Source organism: Antechinus flavipes, chromosome 4 (assembly GCF_016432865.1).
Source record: "Antechinus flavipes isolate AdamAnt ecotype Samford, QLD, Australia chromosome 4, AdamAnt_v2, whole genome shotgun sequence".
Taxonomy (NCBI): Eukaryota; Metazoa; Chordata; class Mammalia; order Dasyuromorphia; family Dasyuridae; genus Antechinus; species Antechinus flavipes.
The window spans coordinates 86,045,446-86,071,902 of record NC_067401.1 but is presented as its reverse complement, the minus strand read 5'-3'; the positions used below and the strand labels follow the sequence as shown (position 1 = coordinate 86,071,902).

General features: G+C 34.3%; 1 protein-coding gene across 2 annotated transcripts in view; it reads right to left on the bottom strand.

Moving 5' to 3' along the window:
- The window catches only part of AKT3 (AKT serine/threonine kinase 3), a 406,801-nt gene extending 386,994 nt beyond the window's left edge, over window positions 1-19,807 (bottom strand). Inside the window, exon 1 of one of the 2 annotated variants that reach the window (XM_051993496.1) lies at window positions 19,710-19,807. The gene's annotated coding sequence lies outside the window, so the exon portion shown is untranslated. Of the gene's footprint in view, window positions 1-19,508; window positions 19,528-19,709 lie in introns of those variants that run through there. The other variant, XM_051993495.1, reaches the window with a different exon arrangement.
- Window positions 19,808-26,457: the final 6,650 nt, after the last annotated feature.

Sequence of the window (26,457 nt, the reverse complement as noted above, 5' to 3'; positions counted from 1 at the left end):
AATTAAAATATGGCAGAATTATGTCAGGATTACACAGTAATTGACATGTTAAAAGAAAAACAAAACAAAACAAAACAAAACAAAACAAAACAAAAAACAAACAAACAACAAAGAGCCTGCAATATGAAAAACCAGAAGATAAAGAATCATAACCAAGAATCACCTATCCAGCAAAACTGAATAAAATCTTTCAGAGAAAAATATAAGCATTACATAAAATAGAGGACTTTTCAACAACACTCCTAATTAAAAGACGAGAGTTGAATAAAAAATTTGACCTTCACATAAAAGATTCAAGGGAGACATAAAAAGGTTAAAAAGAAATAAAAAAGAAAATAGAAGAAATTCAATAAAGTTAAACTGGTTGGTTATATTTCTAAATGCAAGATATTTGTAATTCTTATGAACTTTATTACTACAACAGAAATTAGAAGAAATATCTATAGACAGAGAATATGCATGTAAGGTACTTTGATGGGATAACCCCCCCTAAAAATAAAGGAATCAAAATTGACTCAAAAAGAGAATAACATATTCTCAGACAGATAGAGAAATCTATCTTTCCCTATAAAGAAGTAAAATGAGATGGGGACAATACAAAGAGAAAAGAAAGTGATAAAAGAGAGTTGAGAGAGATAAATAAGGGGAAAATAGCATTGAAAGAAAATACCCAGTTGATTATTATTCCAACTATAAATATAAACGGAATGAACTCACCCCCCAGTCCCTCCAAAAGTAGACAGCAGCATGGATTAAAAAGCAAATTCCTACAATATGCTGTTTACAAGAAACACATTCAAAGCAGGATACAAACAGAGGAAAAGTAAAGGGTTGGATCAGAATCTATTATGCTTTAACTGAAGCAAAGAAAGAAGGGGTAGCAATCTGACTTCAGACAAATCAAAAGCAAAAAAAATCTAAGTGAAACAGATAAGGAAGGAAACTATATCTTGCTGAAAGGTACCACAATCAAGCTATATCAATAATAGATACATATGCACCAAATAGCATAGTATCTAAATTTTTTTAAGATGTTAAATGAGTAATATGAGAAAATAGGTAATAAAACTATAGTAATAGGGGACCTGAAATCTCCCCTCCCCTTAACTAAATAAATCTAATCAAAAATAAACCAAAAAGAAGTTAAGGAGGTGAACAAAACTCTGGAAAAAGTAGATATAATAGATCTCTGAAGAAAACTATATAGAAAGGAATATACCTTTTCTCAGCAGTATATGGTACTTGCAAAAAAATGACTAGATATTTTAAGACATAAAAATCTCACAATCAAATGTAGAAAATGTTTTTTGAGATCATAATAGAAAAAAATTATATTGGACAATAGAGAGATTAAAAATAATTGGAAATTAAATAATCTAATCCTTAAAATTGAGGGGATCATAAAAAAGTCAATAACTTCATTATTGAAAATGACAAAATATATCAAAATTTATGGGATGTACCCAGAGCAATACTTAGGGGAAATTTTATATCTCTTATTGATTAAAAATTTAAAAAAAAAAGAAAAGAAAAAGAAAAGGTAGATCAATAAATTAGGTATGCAAAAGAACAAATTTTAAATCCCCAATTAAACACAAAATTACAATCCTAAAAAAAAATCAAAAAAGAGATCAGTATAATAAAAAGTGAGAAAACCACTGAACTAATGAATAAAAAACTAGTATCAAACATGAAAGGGGTTAATTCACTACCAATGAAGAGGAAATTAAAGCAATTGTTAGGAGTTATTTTGTCTAATTTTATACCAATAAATTTGACAATCTATATGAAATAGATGAATATCTACAAAAATATAAATGACCTAAATCAACAGAAGAAAAATCTTAGAAAAAGAAATTGCACAAGCTATCAATTAATTTCATAAGAAAAAATGTTCAGGACCAGATGGAGTCACAGGCAAAATTTACAGATCATTTAAAGAAATACTATATAGATTATCAAAAAAAAAAAAAAAAAAAAAAAAGGTGAACTGGGAGTCTACCAAATTGCTTTTACAACAATAGCAACAACAAAAAATGTTAAGTTAAAACCTAAACCAGGAAGAGCCAAACTACAGGGGGGAAAGTAGCCCAATTTCCCTAATGAATACTGATGCAAAAAAATTAAATAAAATACTAGCAAAGAGATTACAGCATTATATCTCAAGGATCACATACTATGACCAGGTAGATTTATACAAGGAATACAGAGTTGATTCAACATTAGGAAAACCATCAATATAACTGACCATATCAATAACAAAACCAACAGAAACCATAACTGAATAGATGCAGAAAAGACCTTTGACAAAATATAACATCCATTTCTACTAAAAATACTAGAGCATGTAAATAAATGGAGTTGTTATAAAGTATCACAGTATTAACTGTAAAAGGCATAAGACAAAATGAAGTCTTCCCAATACAATTGGGATGTATAAGGATGCTCATTATAATCTCAATTATTTAACACTGGATGAGATAAAATAGCTATAGTAATATAAAAACAAGAAATTAAAGGAATTAGAATAGGCAATGAAGAAACAAAACTATCTATGCAAATGATACAATGTTACACTTAGACAATCCTAGAGAATCAAATAAAAAACTACTTGAAATAATTAACAATTTTAGCAAAGTTGCAGGATACAAAATAAACCTATATAAACAACATTTCTCTATATTATCAACTGTCCAGCAGCAAGAGAAATTCCATTTAAAAAAACTGTAGACTATATAAAATACATTGGAGTCTAGCCAAGACAAACCCAGAAACCATATGAACATAACTGTAAAATACTTTTCACATAAATAACATCAGATTTAAACAACTGGGAAAATATTGCTCATGAATAGGACAAGCCAGTATAATAAAAATTGTAATTCAATCTAAATTAATCTATTTATTCAGTGTGATTTTACAAAGCTTAAAAAAAAAAAAAAAAAAAGGTAAAATTCATCTGAAAGAAAAAAACATCAAAGCTATCAAGGGAATCAATTTCTTAAAAATGTGAAAGAAGGTGGACTAACTGTACCAGATTTCAAACAGATTTCAGAGCAGTACCAAAACAATTTGGTACCGACTAAAAAACAGAGTGATTAATCAATGGCTCACTTTAAATATAAATTATAACAAATGACCATAGTAATCTAGTATATAATAAACCCAAAGAACTAAGTTTTTAGAACAAAAAAAAAAAATCATTATTTGACAAAACTGTTAGTAAAACTAGAAAACAGTATGACTGAAACTAGGTACAGACCAACATCTCATACCATATATTAAAATCAATTCAAAATAGGTACCTTGTTTTATACCTAAAGGTGGGAAATTAAGAGAGTATGGAAGAATAACAGATTTGTGGATGTGAGAATTTAGGATCAAAAAAGATATAAAGAGCATTAGAAAATGTAAAATGGTCCATTTTAATCACATAAAATTAAAGAATTTTTGCACAAACAAAACAAATGCACCAAATCCAAACTTATAAGGAAAGCAGAAAACTGGGGGAAAATGTTTTTCAACAAATATCTCTTATAACTGGGGAATGGCTAAAGAAGCTATGGCATATGATTGTAAAGGAATATTCTTATGCTATAAGAAATTAAAAGCAAAGTGATTTCAGAAAAACCTATAGAGATTTACATGAACTGATACATAATGAAGTAAATAGAACCAGGAGAACATTCTATACAGTAATAGCAACACTGTTTGATGAAATTGTGAATGGCTTAGCTATTCTCAACAATATAATGGACTAAAAACATAAACCATACTCCAGAGGAAGAACTGGTATTGGTTAAATACAGACTGACGCTTGCTATTTTTTACATTCCTTTTTATTCTTGTCTTCTTGTACAAAATGACTAATATGGAACTGTTTTACATAACTGCACATGAATTAACTAAATCTGATTGCTTACCATCTCAGCGATGGGGGAAGAGTAAGGAGAAAGGAACTGGGAAAGATAGAATTTTGCAACTCAAAACTTTAAATAAAAATGTCAAAATATTTTTTTTAAAAAAATGTGAGTGCCCAACTTAGAATGAGTTGGGGATGGTGGTAAATACTAAAAAGAAGAAAAAGAAGGAAAATTTCACCTATGTTGAATGCTATAAAAATATTCTAGTGGTGAAAAAATAGCTTAAGCACAAGTTAAATTAAAATTCATGCAGAGAAATTAAAGAAGTTGTTTGAAAGAATAAAAAAATTATTCTGAAAATGACATAACACTAGAAGGAAAATGTAAAAAGAAATGAGATATATAGAAGAATGATTTACTTAACAGCTTGGCAAAGCAGGCATAAAATTTTATCCAGGTAACAGATTCCTTGAAAATTAGAAGAGGATAAATCGAAGTTAATGACTCCATGACACAATAAGAAATATCAAAACAAAGCCAAAAAAATTGAAGAAAGAAGAAAACTAAGGCATCCCATATCAAAAATTACTGTTTCAGAAAGTAATCAAGTTGGAAGCATTTAAGAAGCAATGAACTATCTGAAAGTCATCAACAAAAGACAAAGAGAAAATAAAAAGAATCCACCAGTCACCTTCTGAAATAAATCTTGTTCCTCACATACTGTACTCTACCTCCTAATTTTTATTGTATTCCATTTCCAGCATTTTCAGCAGCTGCTCTTCAGGGTTCTCCCTTTTCATTTCTACTTCCAAACTTATCTAACTTACTATGAGTACCACAGACTTAGTCAGAAGCATGAAGGATCTGGAAGCTACATTTATATAGTTGAAAAGAGCTTAGAATGTGATTTTCTAGAAGGCAAAATATACAGGCTTACAGTAAAGAATACGTTACCCAACAATATTATCCTACAGGAGGAAAAAATGAAACTTTAATTAAAGTGAGAACTTCCAAGCAATCCTGATGAAAAGAATAAACACAAGTCAAGATGCAAATTAAAAAAACAAATAAGAAATAAGAAATTAAACAACAATGAATTATTTACATTTTAAAATAAGATTATAATATATTTCCTTCAAACCATATCATAAAGGGAATCTAATAAAAGAGACAAGGAAGGATGCTGTTGTATTATGATGAGCTTAAAAGAAGAAAAAGGGAAGAAAGAAATATAATTGGGGTATACTACATAAGAATAAAGGCAAGGAAAATTATTTCACATAAATGATGGGGACAAAAAGAAGACTATACAACATGGAAGGGGTGATGGAGAATGACATCTTATTTTCATCAACATGGTCAAAAAAAGGAAAGCATATTTACAAAAGAGCAGAAAGATGTTTCGTTTAGTAAGGAAGCAGGAGGGAAAGAGTGGAAGGAAGGAAGGGAGATTAAGTAGGAGAACAGGCTAAGGAATTAATCCCAAAACAACAAGCCTCTAGAGACAGATATAAAAGAGATTAACAAGCAAGAACTTATGATTGGGCTTTGAGCCAGGAAAAGGGAACAGAAGCAGACTACAATAAACCTAGGGCATATTGCTATTTCTTGCTTACTATCTTCTTCATTAAGGTGGATCAGGATCAAAACAAATTAAGAATAGAATGGAGGGAGATAAATAGTGATCAGAATTGTGAATGGGAGGGATCTGCCCATAAAATGAAAGATAACAGCTCATATTAAATAGCAGAATTAGACAAAGAGTAAAGGGCTTTCAAGAAGCACAGTGAAGATATGAAGATTCAGAGTTAAAATAAACAATTGGAGTAAATATATTATGTTTCAGCTAAGGTTTTTAAAAAGGCACTGGTAGCAATTATGACCTCAAGGCATTAGCCAAAACAGATTTAATTAAAAGAAATAAATAAGGGAACTACATTTTGCTGAAAGGTACAACACATAATTAATATAAATATTAAACATATTTGCACCAAATGGCAAAGAATCCAGCTTCTGGGATCAGTCATGTTCACAATGTGTGGAAGGATCTCCTCCCACCACCCCCTCCCTCCCCCCACACACACCAACTTACTCTCCTGAAATTCATCAGCTTTAAATCTTCCCAGTTCCAAATTCCCCTTTCCTATTTTTGTCCTTGAGACTTAGGGAAAAGCCTCACTAAGAATGACCAGGCGGATGGGTAAGGCCATTCAGTCTGGGAAGATGGAGGTTCCTGCTGCCTGGGCTGTTCCCATTCAACTAAGTTATAAAGAGAAATACATGATAAAAATATTATAGTGGGGGTTCTCTATTTACTACTTTTGAACCTAAATAAATCTAATGGAAAAAAAAAACCTTACATCTAAAAAAGAAGTTAGACCTGAAAGTTTTTTAGAAAACTTAGATGTTACATTGTTTTATAAATTATTAAGTGGAAAATGAAAGAAACATGTATTTCTCCCCTGAATATAGCACCACCATAAAAATTAGTCATGTACTGGAGCACAGTGATTCCACAAATGTGGAAAAACAAATAAATTAAGCAAACCTTTTAAGGAATACAATACAATAAAAAAGATGTCCAAAACAGGGCTGCTGAAGAAATTATTAAAAATTAAAAACTAAATAACTTAATCCTAAAAATCCTAAAAATAAAAAAAATTTAAAAACTGGGAGATCAAAAAATTTTTTAGAAAAATAATTTCATTAAAGATTACAACAATGATATAACATGCTAACTACGTGCAATACGCTTCATGTTTAGAATGTAGTCAATGTAGTTGTTAAGGAAAATTTTATATTTCTAAACACTTTGATCAATAAAAAGGAAAGAACTATTCAACAAATGGATCATGACACTAATTTTTTTAGGAAAAAAAAAAAAAACAATTAAGCCCAAATAAAAATCCTGGAAAATCAAAAAAGAGAGCAACAAAAATTAAAAAGGAAAAATAAATAAATAAATAGAACTGTTTTAAAAGTAAGTAATAATATATGAACCATTAGTTAACTTGATTTTCAAAAAGGAAAATCAATTAGCAGCATCAAAAAATAGAAAAGGTGAAATCACAACAAATGAAGAAATAAATTATAAACTATTATTATTTGATGATATGCCAATGCACTGAAAATCTAAATGAAATAGATGGGATTTTTACAAAAATGTAAAATGTCAAGATTAATAGAGCAACAACTAGTGGATTTAAATAAGACAATATCATAAAAAGAAACTGAAAAAACCATAAAGGAGCTATCAAAGAAAAACCGTGAAACCAAATACATTTATAGCTGAATTCTATCACTAATTTTTATTTTTAAAAAAAATTTTTTAATACTATATAAGCTGTGTGGGAAAACAGGACAAAGAAGGGGAAGTCTTAGCATGATCCTCATATGAATCAAATACGGTGCTTATATAAAAAACAGGAAGCATCAAAACAGGAAACCACCAATATCCCTAATGAATACTGAGCAAGCATTTTAAGTAAAATATTATCAAAGAAACCATTATAATATGTCATTGCTGAGTACAGCACCATCATAAAAATTAGTCATGTACTATAAAGCACAGTGCCTTCCATAAATATGGAAAAACAAATAAATTAAGCAAATCTTTTAAGGAATACAATACAATAAAAATGATATCTAATATAATCTGTGACTGACCAGCTTGAACTTAATATGAAGAATGTAGCACTGGTTCAGTATTAGGAAAAGTATAAATGTAATTGCCCATGTTAATAACAAAACCAACCAAAATCATATCATATCAATAAATGCAGAAAAAGCTTTTGGCAACATTTATCTCATACTGGAATGAACAGATCTTTCTTTTATATAGTTTCTATTTAAAACCAGTAGCTAGAATCATATATAAAGGGAATAAATTAGAGGTCTTTTCATTAAGATCAGGGGTAAAGCTCAGATGCCCAATAATAACATCACCACTTTTCAATATTAGAAATGCTAGCTATAGCAAGAATGACAAGATAAAGAAATTGAGGGAATAACTAAAAAGAAAACAAACATTTTTTGGTGGATAAGATGGTGGTTTATTGAGAAAAACTGAGTGAACTAAAAACATAAAATGAAACAGTAACTTTAGCAATGTTGACAGATAAAAAAATAAAACCACATATAAATCATCAACATTTCTATATATTATCAATAAAATTCATCAGGAAAAGAAAAAAAAGTAATTTCATTCAAAAGAACTATAGAATCTATAAAATTCTGGGGAGTCTAATTTCTAAGAGATACATAAGAATTATATGAATACAACACAAAATACTCTTTACACAAATAAAATGTAAATTCTACCAGAAATAAATTGCTCATGCATAGATTATGCCAATATAATAAAAATGAAAATACTACCTAAATTAATTTACTTATTTGATGTCAGTCAAGTCAAATCACCAAAGAATTGCTTTATAGAGCCTGAGGAATATCAAAATTCATCTGAAAGAGCAAAAGATATTAAAGAATCTCAAGAGAAATAAGGCAAAAACACTCAGAAAACAGAATCTAAGAGCATTAAAACTCAAACTATGCTACAAAGCAATAATCATCTAATGATATGACACTGATTAAAATGGATTAATTCACTAACTGTGAAAACAAATTAACAGATACTTTTTATGTTTGATAATGGTGATTTTAAAATAAATAAATAAATAACCTAAAATTTATATAGTGCTTACTATTTGCCAGGGACTGTGTAAAACATTTTACAATTATTATTTCAAATTAGATCCTTATAATAACCCTAAGAAGTAGGTGCTTTTATTATTATTCCTCATTTTACAGATAAAGGAAATGAGACAAATAAAGGTTAACTGACTTGCCCAAGATCACAGAGCTAGTAAGTGTGTGAAGGCAGAGCTGTTCTCCTGTCTTCCTGATTTTCAAGCTCTATGCTCTCTATCTACTGTGCCACCTAACTGCTCCTGCCATTCTGATAAACCCAAATATTTTATTTTGGGATAAGAACTTCACAAAATAAGAATTTCATAAAATCTGCTAGGCAAATTGAGAAGCAATCATGCACTTATTTGGAGCTTATCTTGGTATATAAGTAAGTACTTAGGTATAGACCAACATCTCATACTATACCAAGATAAGCTTCAAATAAATACATGACTTTGACATAACGGATGACATCATAAACAAACCATAGAAACAAGGAAGAAATTACCCTCCAGATTTATAGATAAGAGAAGAGATCAATAAAGAGCATAAAGAACCAAAAAACAAAAGGGATCATTTTGATTACATAGAATTAAAAAGATTCTGCATGAACAAATTAGATGAAAAAGGGGGGAAAATGTATGCTGCAAGTTTCTTTAAAAAGGTTTCATTTCTAAGATGTATAAGGAATTGATTCACATGTACAAAGAGCCATTCCCTACTGAAAAGAATTAAAGAATATGAACAATTTTCCCCGCCCTGACATCACACAGCCAACAAGTGTCAAGTGACTTGAGGCCAAATTTGAATTCAGGTCCTTCTGACTTCAGGGTTGATGCTCTATCCACAACAGACAATTTTCAAATTTTCAATTTCTGAAAATTTAATCCATGCATTTTAATCCATTTTAATCCATTTAATTGCCACATATAAAAAATATTCTAAACAACTAATAATTAGAAAAATGCAAATTAAAGCTTCTCTCAGATTTAACCTCACATCACCAGTTTGGCAGCAAAGTTGACAAAAAACAAAAATGAGCAATGTTGGAAGAACTACAGGAAAACAGGTGTATTCATGCTCAGTGGAGTTATATATATATTAGTCCAACTATTCTAGAAAGCAATTTAGAATTATGCCTAAAAAGTAGAATTTATACACCACTATTAGGTCTGTACTGCCAAAGATTTTTTTAAAAAGGAAAAGGGAAAGAACCAATATGTACAAAAAATAATTAATAGTGGCTCTATGATGGCAAAGAAGTGGAAAGAAAGAGGGTGCTCATCAACTGGGGGATAGCTAAACAAAAAGTAATATATGAATGTGATGAAATACTATTGTGTTGAAAGAAATGATGAAGGATAAGGTTTTAGAGGAAACTTGTGAAGATTTCCTAGAATTTGTATAAACTGACAGTGGTGAACAAAACCAGAAAAATAATTTATCCAATATTATAAATTAGGAAACACACATTAAACATTTACTATGTGCCAAGCACTATACCAAGTGCCAGGATACAAATACAAGTACAAAGACAGTAACAAACGACTTAGAAAAATTTAATGACATATTGACCATATACCAACATAATGACCAATCACAATTCCAAGAGACTCACCATATATAACATGCTGTTTATACACATCTAGACCTCAGAGAGATGATATACTAAAAGACATATTTTGGGCATGGCCAATGTATAAATGTTTTGTTTGACTATGCATATTTGTTATAAGGGTTTTGTCTTTCTTTTTCAATAGAGAAGTGGGAAGTGGATTGCAAGGAAGTATATTTTGGTTAGTTTAAAAAAAAGTGGATAGAATGAAAGCAAAAACATGAAATATAGGTAGTTTACTATCTCCCTCAATTAATAATTTTTTTTGGTACTAGTCTTCTGATTTCATTGTTTTATAGAACTTTTTCCATGAGGAAACTCAACCTCCCAATGAAGTCTGGCACCAGATCTGCAAGTTAGTATTAAGAGAATTAACTAGAACACTAAGAGATGAAATCACTAGATCAGCGTTTAATTTCTAGATATTTTGTGGATTTGTGTATATATTATATATAAAACATTTGACTCATCCCTAGTAATAAAGAAAAATGTAAGCTAAACTCTAAGCACAAGGAAACTATCTCTGACAAAATATGCATAATACTATACCCATTATCTCTCCCTTCCTCATATATTAACAGGGGAAAAGCATGTTTCTTCCTCTTTTCTCTGGTACCAAGATTGGTCATTGCAATTGATTTGATTCTAACAGCATTTTTATTTTCATTCCATTACATCAGAATCAAGAATTTTTCATAAACACAATAACTTCTTTTATGACCAGATGACAAGGAGAGATTAAATTATGATACAGAAGTTTTGAGGAATAAAAGAAATAGTCTCAAAGAGAACACATTGTAGGGCTTCAATCCCTTCTATGATGGAAGCTCTTATAGTAATAACAGTTATCATTTACATGGTTCTTTATAGTTTGAAAAGTACTTTACACATACAACCTCTTTGACTCTCTAACCGTTAGCTATGTCCTGCACAAAAAAAAGAAAGAAAGAAAATGATAAGGCAGAGCAATGACAAAACCTAAACCAGATTAACAAAAGAAAAAATTTCTATTGTGATTATCTATTAAGGAAAAGTCTCTCAAGAAGCCCATGTACTTAGAAATCAGTTTGTTTCTTCTATTGCACAAATGAAGAAAGTAGCTTTTTTTTTTTTAGCCCTGGCAGCTTGAAAAGGTAAAACATTTTCTTTGAAAAGAATACTGCCTCAACCTTATGATTTTTTGGCATGGATGTGACTGTAGTCAGGACAGATTATAAAGTACAAAGAGCTGCTAAATTAATTGAAAATGTCCCATTTTACAAATGAAGAACCTAAAGTTGAGATAAGCTAACCAAAGCATCAAACAGGATCAAAGGCAGAATTTGATCATAGTTCTTCATATCCAAAGTTCTTCCCAATATACCACAGAGCCATTCCAACATTTAGATTTGGGCAGGGATGTGATTTGGGTGTATAAGGAGATGTTTTGGAAAAAGGATTCCAATGCTTACTCTGGGGAATAAGAAAAGGGAACAATAAAATTCAATGGAAATGTAAAGCAGTAACGAAGTTCTGCTTAAGGTTATCCACCACAACTTTTTGTGAGTAAAATAAAATCTTGTATTGTGACTTTCTTCAGGAACAGTTGGCTGTAACCAAAAGAGACAATGGAGAGGAAGGGACTATCTGGAGAGGAGGATTAGCAGCTCAGGACCACCCTTCTAGTTACCCAGGTTCACACACTGGGAGTCATTTTTCATTAATCTTTCTTTCTCTCTATAAATCTTATCAGATGCCCAAAACGTGGTAATTTTACCTCCACATCTCTCATATATCTCTTATCACTTCTTTATCTACAATCACAGCCTCATAATTAGTCTTCGGCTATAGTCTTTGCCCTCTCCAACCCATCTTGACATCAGGTTATCCTTATACACCTCACTTTATTATTGGCAAATCAAGAAGCTTCAGTAGTAGATACTTCTCAAATGTAGCACAAACTCCACTTATCAAGTCTCTCCATTCATCAAATTGATCCTAAAACACATGCCACCATGCTACCCCACTCTTCACTAATGTTTCTCTATCACTTCCAAGATCAAATATAAAATGCTCTGTTAGCATTCAAAGACCTTTATAACTTGACCTTCGACTCTCCAGTCTTTTTACATTTTATCCCATCGCACTCTATTCTCCACTGATAATAGCTTCCCAACACTGGCCACAAGACAGTGAATGAATTATTTATCATAATTTTACTCTAATCTTCTTTATAGTTTATTCTGATCCTTTTTTTGTGTGTTCAAAGCCCTTCATAACCTGGGCTCTCTCCTAAGCTTCCAGTTTTCTCATACTTTATGCACTGCACCCCAATTCCTCCATATACTTCAATACAATAGCACTACCGCCCTCGACTATTTCAAGAAAAAATAAGGCATTCCATGTTTCAGTTCTGTGCATTTTCCCTGGGTAGAATGTCCTTTCTCTTCATTTCTACCTCTTGGATTCCTTTAACCCTATCGTCCAGAAGAAGTCTTTTCCATTCCCCTTTAATGCTAGAGCCTTCTCTCTATTGATTATCTTCAATTTATTCTTTAGATATTTTGTTTATACAGTTGTTTGACCTTTATCTTTCTCAAACTGAGAGCTCTTTGAAAGAATGACAATTTTTTGTCTTTTTTTGTAACCTCATCATTTAGCATAGTACCTGGTACTAAATGCTTGTTGACTGCTCCCTTTTTTGGCCTTTAAGTCACAGAACTAGATCTAAAAGTGACCTCAGACAACCATCTAGCCCAACGGCCTTATATTGCAATGAGGTAACTGAAGTCCAGAGAGCTTACATGACCTATGTAAAGTCACATAGGTAGCAGTATCTGAAGCCAAGTTCCCATGACTGCAGAACTAGTAGAAACCAGGTTTCTTCCTTCAGAATGACTCCAAGCTCTCTTTTCAGACTTTTACATTACTTTCCTTCACATAAAAGCCAAAGTAGCCTACTTCTGTTTCCAGTTAACATTTTCTCTCTTATTTTAACCTTTGTATCTTCTCTCATCCTCATCTCCATGTCTTGGAAATTCCTAGTCTTCTTTCAAAGACTGGTTCAAGTGTCACCTGCTATAAGATTTTCCAAGATGTTAATGCTCTTTTCATTCCCTTAATATTTATTAACATTTGTATTTATTTTATAGGGTTTTGGTTTTTCTTTTTGGTATTTAATTATCTGTGAACATAGTGTTTCACTTCCAAGTAGACTGTCAGGTCCTAGAGAGCAGGGGTTGTTTGTTATTTTTTTTTATTCTGTTTTTCTTTTTTCTCTCGGTCTTTTCTTTTTTTCCCATTCTTTTTCTTTCTTTCCTTTTGTCTTTGTTTCCAAAGTGCCTGGCATAGTACCTGTAGCAATTATTAAATGGTTTATATGTTCAAGTGAGGTGGTGAAAAGAATTTTATCTAAATTCCAGTAGAGGATTATAATACTTAGGTATATTAGAAACTATATATCTCAATTCTCATTTTCAAGATGATAAGCAACTTGCCTAACATCATATAACTAGGACAGAATGGGATTCAAACCAAAGCTTTCTGATCCCAAAACTAATATTCTTTCCACTACAATCTAATACCAGTTACAAATCTTTAAAAAACAATCTGTATTTCAGACTTAATCTTAATCCCTAGTAGCCTAAAATAAATGAATTTTTTATTATACAAATTAAAACACAGCTAAACAGCAAAGTTCCAGAGGCATTCTTTAGACTACAAATAAATAAATGCCATATTTTCTTGCTATATACAACCATACATTTTCTAATAATTTTTAAAATAATTTTTTTAAAGTAACGCTGAAGAATTGGTCTCATATCTCTTTTAAGAATTCTCTTTTCCTCAAAAGAATAGTACAGGGTATTAAAAAAAATTTTCCTGACCCAGAATTTATATGCTAGTTTACATTCTATTTAAATTCTTGAAAATCTGGGGAGGTCATCAAAAACTATCCCTTGATTTTAAAGACAAGGAAATTAAGAGAAGTATAATGCCAGAATATGAACCAAGGTCTTATGATTCCAAATCCAGTGCTCTTTCCCTTCAACAGGATAATAATCTTGTGAAATAGGTAGTAGTAGGTAGAATTTCCATTTTGCAAATAAGGAAACTACTTAATAAAGTGTAATATCATATCCTAAGGACTCACAGCAAATTAATAGTGAATCAATACCTTCTGATTCTCTGTAATAATGATTATCAAGTATGCTGAATTATTTTTCACACAAAAGATCCTTACCAATCCAAGAGGAGCTAGTATTTTTAATATTAATAAAATTAATATTTTAATATAATCATTGAGTCCACAAATTTTGATTTTAAAAATGCTTAAATCCTCAATATGCCTTAATTCTTTAGCTAGAGACCCCAAAGCAATTAGCATAATTATTTTGGTGTTATGGGAAATAAAAAACAAACAACTGTCAAGAATTGCTATAATTCAACTATAGGTGCATTTACTGATATTAAAACTATAGCAAGAAAAGTGTTCTCTAGAATATAACCGTAAATTTGGATAAAAACATAAAGGTGTTTTTAGCTCCACAATAAGAAAAAGTTGAGAACACAGTCTTGATTAATCACATAAAAAACTGTATCAAACACAGAAAACAATTGTGAAAAATATTTGATTAATCCTTCTTATCTCTACAATATAATCAAAATAAATCCAATTTTTAAAAAAACCTGCTATAGTTCTACCCATCATTGAATTTTTCAGGCTGCATCAACAACAAAAATGTCTATGGGCAGGTTAAATGGTTGGAAAGGAAAAGTTACCTCAAGTACACAATTCATTTCCCAAAGGCATTTTTAAACACTTTGAAATTAGATATATCTGTCATTACAAATAATTTTTTCTTCTTTCTCATCTCATTTTTTTGGTTTAGTTTTAATCATGTGAATGAAATAAGAAAGAAACTTTATCCTGATTTCTATCTGTCTTTTACTGCATTTCAAGATCATCTAGTTCCCCTGAACAACCAACCAAACAAAATTGATGGACATCAGCTGATCCACTAGACTCCTGATGTATACAACTATTTAGTTCATTGTTCAGTTCAACACAACCAATTTAAAAATGGTCAATCTCATAATGGCATAATCTCATACTATTATTATTTCACTTATATAAATATAACTTGAAAAATCTTACTAAATCTCTCTTGCTGCTTTCTTTCCATCATGACCTAAGTGATTTTTGTCTATATTTTGAAAACAACTAATTCAAAAGTTTAAAAAAATTCAACTAACCAGTTATTGTCTCCATATTTGTCAAATAAACTATTAAACTGACCTACTTGCTATCACTGAAATTGATTGGATTTATCTTTTCCTTTTGGGGAGAGAGACAGGAAAGGGAAGGCATCTAATAACACTTCAAAAGGCATTGTATTGGGACTCTAAGAGATTAATCCCATCTCTGTTATCAACTATTCTATAACTCTGACCAACCCACCTAACGTCTTAACACCCATTTCTTCCTCATAGAGGGGATGACATTCAAAAATTTTTAAGATTTCTTTCAACTGAATAATTTTAGTATTCTGAACGGCTCTCTTTGTAGCACTGTACTATACACAGAATCCAAGAGGATTACAAAGCAGTAAAATATAGGGTTATCTGCCATAAAAGAACTGAGAATCTAATTTGGATGACAAACATGGAAAAAAGTTAAAGATTCAAGAATTAAATTAGAATACAAGTTCACTTGTCAAATGTTGAGCTTAAGAAAATGCCATTATGCTGTCATCCCATCTCCTAAAATTTTAAAAGAATTTCTGATTCTGATTGCTCTGAAAGGCCAAATTTTTATTTTAAATTCCCCTAAAGGTATAGTAAACCTTAACAATGGACACAAAGTATTTTTTTTTAAATTGTACAAAGCAAGGTAATTCCATTTGGAAACAGGGCTGTCTGCAGCTAACATGAAATAATTGAGAAGAAAGCATACTTCAAAAAAAAAAAAAAAAATTCCACTGCTTCATTTATTTAGAATAGGGATAAAAATCTGAAGTAGGCTTATTGGAAGCTAGTATTCATATCAAATAAAACTAATTAAAGGAATGCTTGGGGTCCTGCAATAAAGGGCTAAGAAGCACTGAAGGAACTTCATTTGATATTTAAAACACTTGAAGAAAAAGGAATTATAATACATTATTCAATAAACCCATCAATATTCATTTCTGTTTATTTGCTTTTATAGGAATTACTATCTTACATTACCAACAAAACATTTTCACTATAAATTAAATTACAATAAGAGTAAATAAGAAATTGTACTTTAAATACAAAAGTCACATTACTTAATTAAAACTAAATAATTTTAGAAAATCAGACCAAATCCATAGTCACATAATTTAAAGCATAACATCATCATATGATCTGGTGTACTTTTTCCACATACATATGAAATATACACATACTATAAATACTTTATAATCACTATCCATAACTCTACACTACAAAATAGTAACTTGATGAATATTCTCCAGTGTACATTGCCAAAAAAAAAAAAAAAAAATCAACTTGAAATAACTTAAATATTCAGATACAAAAAGTCTTGCATACAGAAATGAGTTTTGAATTCCAACTGCACACTGATTTAATAAAACTAAAAACAAACAAATTAAAGGTACTGGTTCAAACTAGTCAAAATGAATGTTGGCCCTTGTATTGTTATCAATTCATAGCTAAGTATTTTGACCTACAATATTTTATTTTTCAATGTTATAAATACAATTATGTAAATTAGAAAAAGGCAGGACTTATAACATTGATGTCTTCACCTTTTCTAGAAGCAAATACAACTAAAACTGAATAAATTTTCTCTAGAGAAAAAGAAACTACCTCTTCACATGTATGTAGACCTTAAAGAAGTACTTCACTTTCTATCACATAAGTCTTAAGACTATGTTCCTGTTTTAAAAGCAGTACATGAAGAAGCTATAATAAAGTAATTAAACCTGGGAACTTCAATTAAATAATCAATACAAATATTTACTGAGTTCTTATTATGTATAAATCACTATGCTAGACACAATAGAAGAAGCAAATAATAAAATGCCAGTGCACCACAAAAAATTTAGCTAACATTAATATTCCCCATTTATAGCCTTTATTTTTAATGGATTTCTAAGTATAATGCTCATTTAAATAAAATACAAACATTAAAAGTCTTGAATCAAACCTTAATGAAAATATGAAAACAACAGCTTTCACATAAAGTTTTATAAATAAACATTTGAAATAAGTTTGATCTACACATATCAAAGAGCAATGGCAATATTTAGTTTTCAAATAAAAAGTGGAATTGAATTTTTAAAAGAAATGAAATCATTACAGAAAAATTAAGAGTAGGAACATAAAATTTTTAAGTCGCAAATTGCAAGTCATTTCTGCAATATTAATTTAATTAATTGAAACATTTTTTATTTAAGGAAAAAATGCACTGAATACCCAAAGTATAGACATAAAACTAAAAACTAAAATTCATTTAAATTCCAATGTTTATCTCAGTCATATAATGCAATCACTATAACTGGAAGTTAAATCTAATCAAAAATACTGTCAACGTAGTTAGTTGAATATGCTCAAGTCAACTTTCAAAGTCAAAATAATGAATGTATAAAAGGAAATTTCTGGCTAAAATAAAAGTATAAATTACTTTGTCAAAACACTATAAAAAAATAACACTAGTTATTTACTTAATATATATTTAAAATTGCTTTCATGCTTCACTATCTCCAATTATGGTTACCGAAACTTTTATAAGTTCATATTCACATGGGACGTTCAAGCACTTGATGACTAGCCTTTATAAATCCTACTACTTTAATAGAGAATCAGTCTTTAGACACTTTTCTATCTTATTCTATTCTAGGTTTATTCTATTATTTTATAAGTAGACAACAGATAACTCAAAATTTTATAGGAAGAAAATTTTCCAAGAGAAATTTTACTTTGAAAACTCATGAACCCTAAAATGCATAATATTAATGTGAATTCAAGATAAAAATATACTTTTCATAATACAGAACATATTTCTGATTTTGAAATGCAAATTACTGATGTGTGACAATGTACTATCTACCATAAACCAATTATTTCATATTAAGCTCTAAACCCTTCACTGTTATCAGTGGCTGATCCAGCCATACTTTTTAAGTAGATTTCACAGTTGAATTTTCGTTTAGAAACTTCAGTAATTATACTCCTTTTGTATTTCAACCAAATGCTACATACATAGGAATTTGATTCTGTATCTTGGAGTCATCCTACACTTGACTTTCAAAATGTGTAGTTATCTATCCAGCTTGCATCGGGTAAACAGTAAGTACTGTTATTTGAAACCCTGTCCCCTGTCAGATTCACCGTCTGCAGCAGAGCTGTGACTTTCAGGGAAATCCCAAACGAGAGGTGATAACGATTTGATCTTCACTGCGAACCAATCAACTAGGCATCAACTTTGAACTCCAAGGGCCCCCACCAAGCATCATGGCTGATGCAGACCCGATGCGCAGGAAGAGGAGGAAGAGGAAGAGGAGAATGAGGGGGGGGGGGGGGGGGGGGAAGAGTAGGAGGGGGAGGAGGGGAAGGAGGAGGAGGACGAGGAGGAGGACTAGTTTGTTTACTTGCAGCCAGAGCTGCCGCTACCGCCGCCGCCGCCGCTGCCGCCAATAGCGGCAGCATCAGTGGAGAAGCCAAACCCAGCATCTTCCGCACATTTCTATTCTTAGCACACAACTCCCGAGCGGATCAAAACCCCACTACTATTAAAAATACAGACAAGCACGTTTACAACCCCCAGCCTTCGGTGCACGCTGGGGTGGTGGGAGAGGATGGGGGAAAAAGACGACTGCGGGGCATCTTCATCTCCTCTCCCCCCCCACCCCAGACAAGCAAACAGGGCGCTGGGGAGTCACGGGAGTCACCCTCGCACAGACCCAACCCAAACACGCGCGCGCACGCACACACACACACCCACACACCAGGGGGATGCGGGGCTCATTATATAACCTCTCCCCCAGGACCGGCCAGGCGGCCCCTTGCCCACGGCGCGGGGTAGGCTCGGGTGAGAGCCTCGGGGAGGGGGAGGGGGGAAAGGAGGGTGGCGCAGAGGCAGGAGGCTTTGGGGGCTGAGGCAGCCCAGACACTGACGGTACTGCTAGGCCAGAGATAACCTCCCCCCCCATCCCCTCCATTCACACTCCCCTCCCTCCTCCTCCTCGTTTCCGGGGGGAGGGGGGGCGAGAGGAGAGGAGATGTCAAGAGAGTGTCATTTACACGGAGCCACCCCCATCCTCCCCCCTTCCCCACAACCTGCCCTCGGTTCGCCTCCCCATCCCTCCATTACCCACCCCATTCCCGGTCCCGCTGGCCGGCCTCAGGCACCCATCTCACCGGTGCGGTGACAGCCCAGACATCCCCCCCCCCTACAGCGCCCCGCCCCGCCGCCGTCTCCCCGCCCGAAGAAGGGGGAGGAACGGGGGGGGAGGGGGGGCGGCGGGAGCGGAGGAAAGGAAAGACAGAGGGGATGGGGGGGAGGGGGAGGCTGTTACCTGCAAAGGCGGCGGCAGCGGCGGCACCGCAGCTGCTCCGGCGGCGGCGGCAGAGGATGGAGCCGGGGGGCGGGGGGAGGAGAGGGGGTGACTCGGGGGTCCCCCCTCCCTCCTCCTCCTCCCCTCCTGTCCGCCCCCCACCCCGCAATGCCTCACGCCCCCCTGGTGCCCGGTGTGGCCGGCGGGAGGGCGGGCTGGAGGGGAGGGAGGGAGGGAGGAAGGGAGCCCGGCCCGGCCGCGGAGCTGGAACAGGAGGAGGAGGAGTAGGAGGAGGAGGCGACGGCGGCGGGAGCGGGAGGAGGGAGCGAGGCGGGGGAGGAGGAGGAGGAGGAGGAGGCGGCGGCGGCGGAGGAGCAGGAGGAGGAGAGGGAGGCGGAGACTCTACATGGGAATCGGATATCGGCTACAAATTCAATTCATCACTAGAAAACACCACCCGGGCGGGGGGTGGAGGGTGGGAGGGAAGCTTGGGTTACGGATGGGAACAGGGAGGAGGAGGAGGAGGAGGAAGAGGAGGAGGAGGAGGAAGAAAAGGAGGAGGAGGAGGAGGAGGAGGCAGCTGGGGCCGCCCCAGCCCATGGGCCCCGCCCTCCGCGAGGCTGCTTCCGAACCACGGCGGCCACTGCTGCGGGACTCCGCTCCGAGGGCTGGGGCGGTGCGGGGCTGGCGCGGGATGAGATGGGGCCGCCGCCTCCTCCTCCTCCTTCCCGAGAACACCGGCCGCCACCGTCTGCTCCTCCTCCCTTTCCTTCGGAACGGGAGCCCGTGCTCCTGCCGTCGCCGCCGCCGCCGCGGGGCTTGTTGTTGACTTTGAGGAAAACTCCTGACGTCAAAGACTGGCTCACCGTGGCGCGCGGGCGAGAGCGGCTTCCCCCTTCCCCCGGCCCGCCCCCGCCGCCTCCTCCCCTCAGCTCTCCGTCCGAATCCTCGTCCTCAGCTTCCCCCCACCTCCCCACACCCTGGGCGGCCCGGACTCCTCCACTGCACGTGAGCGCGGGCGCGCGACAAACAGACACATACATACATACAGAGCTCTCCACTCCCCCCCCCCCCCCTCTCGCGAGAACATTCCCCACCAGACAGACCCGGGTCCGGGAGTGGAGGGGGGGAAAAGGGGTGTTCTTGTTCTCAAGCCGGGGCTTCTCAGCGCTTTCGACCTCATGCGCCTTCCCTCACTTCCCGCCCCTCCGAGGCCCATGGCGGGGCTTGACGCCCAGATTGAGACAACCCGCTTCCCTTCCCACCTTCATCTCCCCCACTTCTTTGCATGTAGTTAAAACGCATCCCCTCGGAACAGGGCTGGTGAAAGTGCATCTTCTCCCCACCCGTCTTCCCCTCAGCAGTCCTCCACCCTGCAGACTCCAGTCGCTGAGCCGGAGAGAACTAGGCACCTGCAGGTCTCTAAGCTACTAGGCTTCCTCTTCTGGCAGTGAAGAGAGCTTGCCGGGGCATCCACAGTAGGAGAACCAAGTCTAGAAAGGGGAAGAATTGGGCAGTGGAAATGTAGGGTGGAAAGATGTGTCACAGACCCAAAAGTGGATGACCACCTTGAATCTGTGTGCGGGATAATATCATATACCCTTTATTTAATTCCACTATTAAAATTTGTTTCTCAAAATAGCAAGGTTTTCTACAGAATTGTATAAAAGCAGATGCTTTACCAGTTTGTATTGGTGATTGGACTCAGTCTTGGAACTGAACCTTTCTCAAAAGGGGAGAATGATTTTATTTTCCTGATTCGGAATTGAGATAGGCTTTTATTAAATTAACTTTACAGTGTTGTGTGTTTTTACTTATTTGGAATGAAAGGAAATCCTTATGGGTTCTTGAGTAGAATACTTAAAATGTGTAAACCTTGCAAAATTAAAATTCTTTACCATGAAGTTATATGGTTTACTTTGAAACAAGTACTACTATACTGCTTTAAAATGTTTTGAGGGGGGGAAATCATTCTACAGTCTTCTTTACTTTATCATGCTTTTCTTCCTCTCAAATCTCACTACATTACACCTTTTCAACATGGATTATTTGCTCGTTTCTGCCACTGTTGTGAGCTCCTCTGTTCTCTTGGAATGGGTTGCCCTCTGCCTCTGCTCATTCGTTACACCTCCTTCAAAAACATGGCTCAAGGCATCTTCCAGCAAGACTTCCATCATGATCTGTCTCATTCTACTCAGAGAGTAGAACTAGAGTATGTATGTAAGACATAACTTTTAATATGCTAGACAGGCAATCAATAAACATTTATTAACCAATTACTATGTGTCAAAAGCACTGTGCTAAGTAAGCACTGGGCATACAAAAAGAGGCCAAAAAATACGCTGTTTACTTTTAAAGAGTTCACAATTTAAAGGGGAAGATAACATGCAAACAACTGTAAAGCAAGATATGTATAGAATAAATTGGGGATAATCAGCAGATGGAAAGTATTAACATAAAGAAGGCTCTGAAAAGATTATAAAGAAGGAGTTTTAGTTCAGACTACAAAACTTCTAGGAATGGACTTTGAATAAATGAAAACTGATTTTTTAAAAGTATACAAAATTAAATTCCTTACTGATCGATCTTGAATTGTGAGAAATAGAGTCCTTAAGTTAAGGTTTCATTGCCCATTCTTTGGGAAATTGTGTTGCCTCTGAAAACAATTATTTGATTCTGATTAGAATACAAAATCAAGAAATACCTAATCAATTAAGTTTTAGGTTCCCCCTACCTCCACTTTGATCTCTTCCACATACTTTCCATATAATTACCAAGCAAGTAGAGATAAATTTTATTTTTAAGATGAGTAGAATTCCACATTATAAATTTAAATATGATTTTTTAAAAAAACCAACACAAGCAGTGACATGATTCTCTATCCTGTAGCAGTTTAGGAGAAAAACTTTGGAAATACTTTTCATTCTCTAGTTGTCCTCATATACTTTCATGTCACATTAATCAGACCTATAATACATTTCTTGTTGGCAAAACATTTCTATAAAATATCTGTGTAGTAATAAGCTCCTTGCTTTAAAGATAAAAAAAATTAGTTGGATTCTTATTCTATGGGAATTTGACCTTTTGTAGACAAGTTATTTACTTAAGAAAGTGCCATTTAAAAATTTATTCAAAAGTTTTTTTGGGGAAAAACTTAACATTGAATAAACCTATACTGTTTTGAATCACCCTATTAATTGGGAATTTGTTTTGTTTCCTGTTTAACACTGGAGAGAGAAGAAAATTTATCTCAAGAACCAACATTGTTTCAAAATTTCTTTGTTACATGGTATCAGATTGTATTGAATCTTAGATAGATTGAACAATGACTTATAATATTCATAATTAAATTATAATAATTTATTATTTGTTTGGGACTTCTTTACAAATCATTGTTTTTTAAATATAAATTAAAGTTCTTGTATTTTTCTTCTGCTTTGCAGTTTTTATAGCAATAGTAGAGCTCTACATTACCATGTTCAGAACATACTTTTAAAATAATTTTTTTTTTCTGTTGACATAAAGTTTGCCAATATTGACTCTTGTGACTGAATTGATAGAACTGGAGAGTTTTAGGGTATCAAGAAAAAGCAGCCATATATAGTTTATACTTCCTCTTTTCATCGAGCAATGTTGTGAATCATAGAGTACATATCTTCACAGGAATTTCCTTCCACCTTTTAGTGAGAAAACAGAAGAATGAGACAAGAAACAAACTAAAATAATGTCATGAATTGTCATTTATGTAATATCATGTCATATAATGTATACTCATATTCAACTTCATAACACCAGTAAAATATCAGGTTTCTTTAGATCACAGGAATGAGACAATATTACTCCCTCACTGTGCTACAGTAAGTCTTCATTCAGAGATCCCCTTCCACAAAAGGATTGTCCCTTTTGCCACAGCACACAACACAGGAACTATTAGAAATGTTCCTACCTATGACATAGTACATTGAACAGCTAATACATATATAATAAAGAAAGTGCATATTGGGGGAAAAAAACATTGTGAGCTATGAGATTTTAATTCATACATTTTCATTTTAAGTTTGGACTATATTTAGACTTCTGTTTGATTCTCAGCATGCAACTAAATGAATGTTGAGTGAGAAAATTTATGAAGGGTTGAAAATAATTGGCATTGGAATAGAAAGTATTTAATTTGGTACCAAAGAACCTAAGTTCAAATTCTTTTGTTACTATTGTGTGATACTAAACTAGCTTCTCTAAACTTTAATATATAAAACAAAGGTGTCACATTAGATTAAGTTCCTTGAAGCACAACCTCTGTGTGCCTCAATTTCCTCAATAGTAAAATGGGGATAAATGACATCTATCTCACTGTTTTGTCATGCGTATCAAGTGAAATAACTACAGAGTGCTTGACAACAAGTAAATGATGATGATGATGATGATGATGATGATACCAGGACAATACAATGATGAAATTTGTAAAGCTCTGGGCATAATGCTTCATACCATACTTAACAAATGTTAGTTTTCTCCTCTTTGCAATTCTAAATTGTATGATCCTGAGATTGTGGCAAGAATGGAACAAAAAATTTCTGCCAAAAGAGAAGTCTTTTTCTTTTATACAAGAAAGAGATTAGTTTTATTTTTTTTTCTGAAATCTGGTTGTTATGTGAATGTAAGAAGACATTAAAATGTCTGAATAGAACAAGGGAAGGAGCAAAACTGTTTCCTCCATTCACAGGGAAAGTTGGAAATAGCTGTAGGTATTATTCAGGAAGAAGATAGTGAGAGATTTTCAAGTTCTATTAATCAATCATGATATCCTGTTGGGATCAACTGGATTAAAGAGAGAAACTCAAAATTAAGAAATAGCAGTAAAATTGTGAGGTAAGGCAGCAAGATTTTTACCCTAGAGCACTGAAATTCAAAGGGTGACCACAAACTTCTTATTGCAGGGTGGAAACAACTAAGCTGAGCAGTTAGTTAGGAGAAAAAAAAAAGTTAAAATAGGAAGTATACTTACAGATAAGATATAACCTGTCCTGGATTGTCATACTCCAGGTAAGCTTCTCCTTGTCTTTCTCCTTCCAGCAATAAGATCATCCCCAGAATTATCCCTAAGGTGTCTTTGAATCTCTACTTACTAAAGCTAGTCAATCAATCTTTTAACAAACATTTATTAGGTACCTATTATATGCCAGGCACTGTACTAATTGGGGACATTGAGGATAGAAAGAAAAGCAAAAATACCATTATTTAATGAGAAAGAGGATTTTTAAGCAACTATGTAAAGACAAACTATATACAGGATAATTTAGAGGTAATCTCAGGTGGAAAGCACTAAGATTAAGGAGGATTGGGAAAGACTTTTTGCAGAAGATGGATTTTAGATAATATTTGTAGGAAGCAAAGGAAGCCCAAAGGTGAAGCTGAGTAAGGAGAAAGTTCCAGTAGAGAGCCAATAAAAAATCCTAAAGTTGAGAGATGGAATATTTTGTGAAAGGTGAACACAAAGGCCAGAATCACTGGTGGTAGAGTTTATAGTATGATTAGGAAGAGGAAGAAGTTGTAAAATGTAAGAAGATGAGAAAGGCAGGAAGGGGCCAGATTATAAGGTACTTTTAAAAAGTGTTTCATTTTCCCCTGTGCATAAAAAGCAATGGTGTTGTTGTTTTTTTTTTTTTTTGGGGGGGGGGATTGTTACACACATGTACATTATATTTTTACATATTTCCTTATGAATAATGTGAGGAAAAAATCAGAACAAAAGGGGAAAACCACAATAGGAAAAAAAAACAGAAGAAAAAGAAAAAAGTAAACATAGCATCCATATATTGACATATTCAGTCTCCATAATTCTTTCTCTGGGTGCAAAGTTATTAAATTTCCACTCAAAGTTATGAAAATTATCTTGGATCTATGAACCATTGAGAAGAACCAAATCCATCATAATTGATCATCACACAATTTTGCTGTTACTGTGTACACTGTATAACTGATTTTGATTGTTTCACTCGTAAAACTGAGGTACTTTAAAAGCCAAACTGAAGATTTTACATTTGATACTGAAGAGAATAAGAAGCTACTAGAGTTTGTTGACTGGGGAACATGGTAATACCAGTACCTTTAGGAAAATCAATTTGACAAGAGAAGTAGAAGATGGATTGGAGTGGATAAAGACTTGAGTCACAGAAACCAATCAGTCTGTTGTTAACATAGGTTAGAAGAGAACCTGCACCAGAATGGCTGCAGGATCAGAAGAGAGAAGGTGAAGAGAGCCATATGAGAGATTCTACAAAGAGAAAATCAACAGACCTTGGCAACTGATTAAGTATAGAGGTAAGAAGGAATAGTTGAGGATGATATTGAGTCTAGATGACTGAGAGAATGGTAGTGTCCTCCACATAATGCTAACATTAAGGGAGAAGGGAAGATTTGAGGGGAAAGAGATATATAGAGTTTAAAATGTCTAGAGGATATATAGTTAAGATTTCTACTAGGCAGTCGAAAAAGAGATTTGAGATCAGCACAGAGATTAAGAATAGGCAAATGGATTAAGAGTTATCTGCATAGAGATGATTGAAGAACACAAGGAAACTGATAAGATCACCGAGTAAAATAGTGTTAACAAGAGAAGAAAAGGGGCTAGGACAGTTTTGGGAAATACCTACTGTTAATAGATATAATTTAGTTGTAAATCCAGCAAATGAAACCAAGGAGTGGTCAGACAGGTAGGAAGAGAGTTAATCAACCATACAGTGGATTCACATTTCAAACTCTGGGCTAA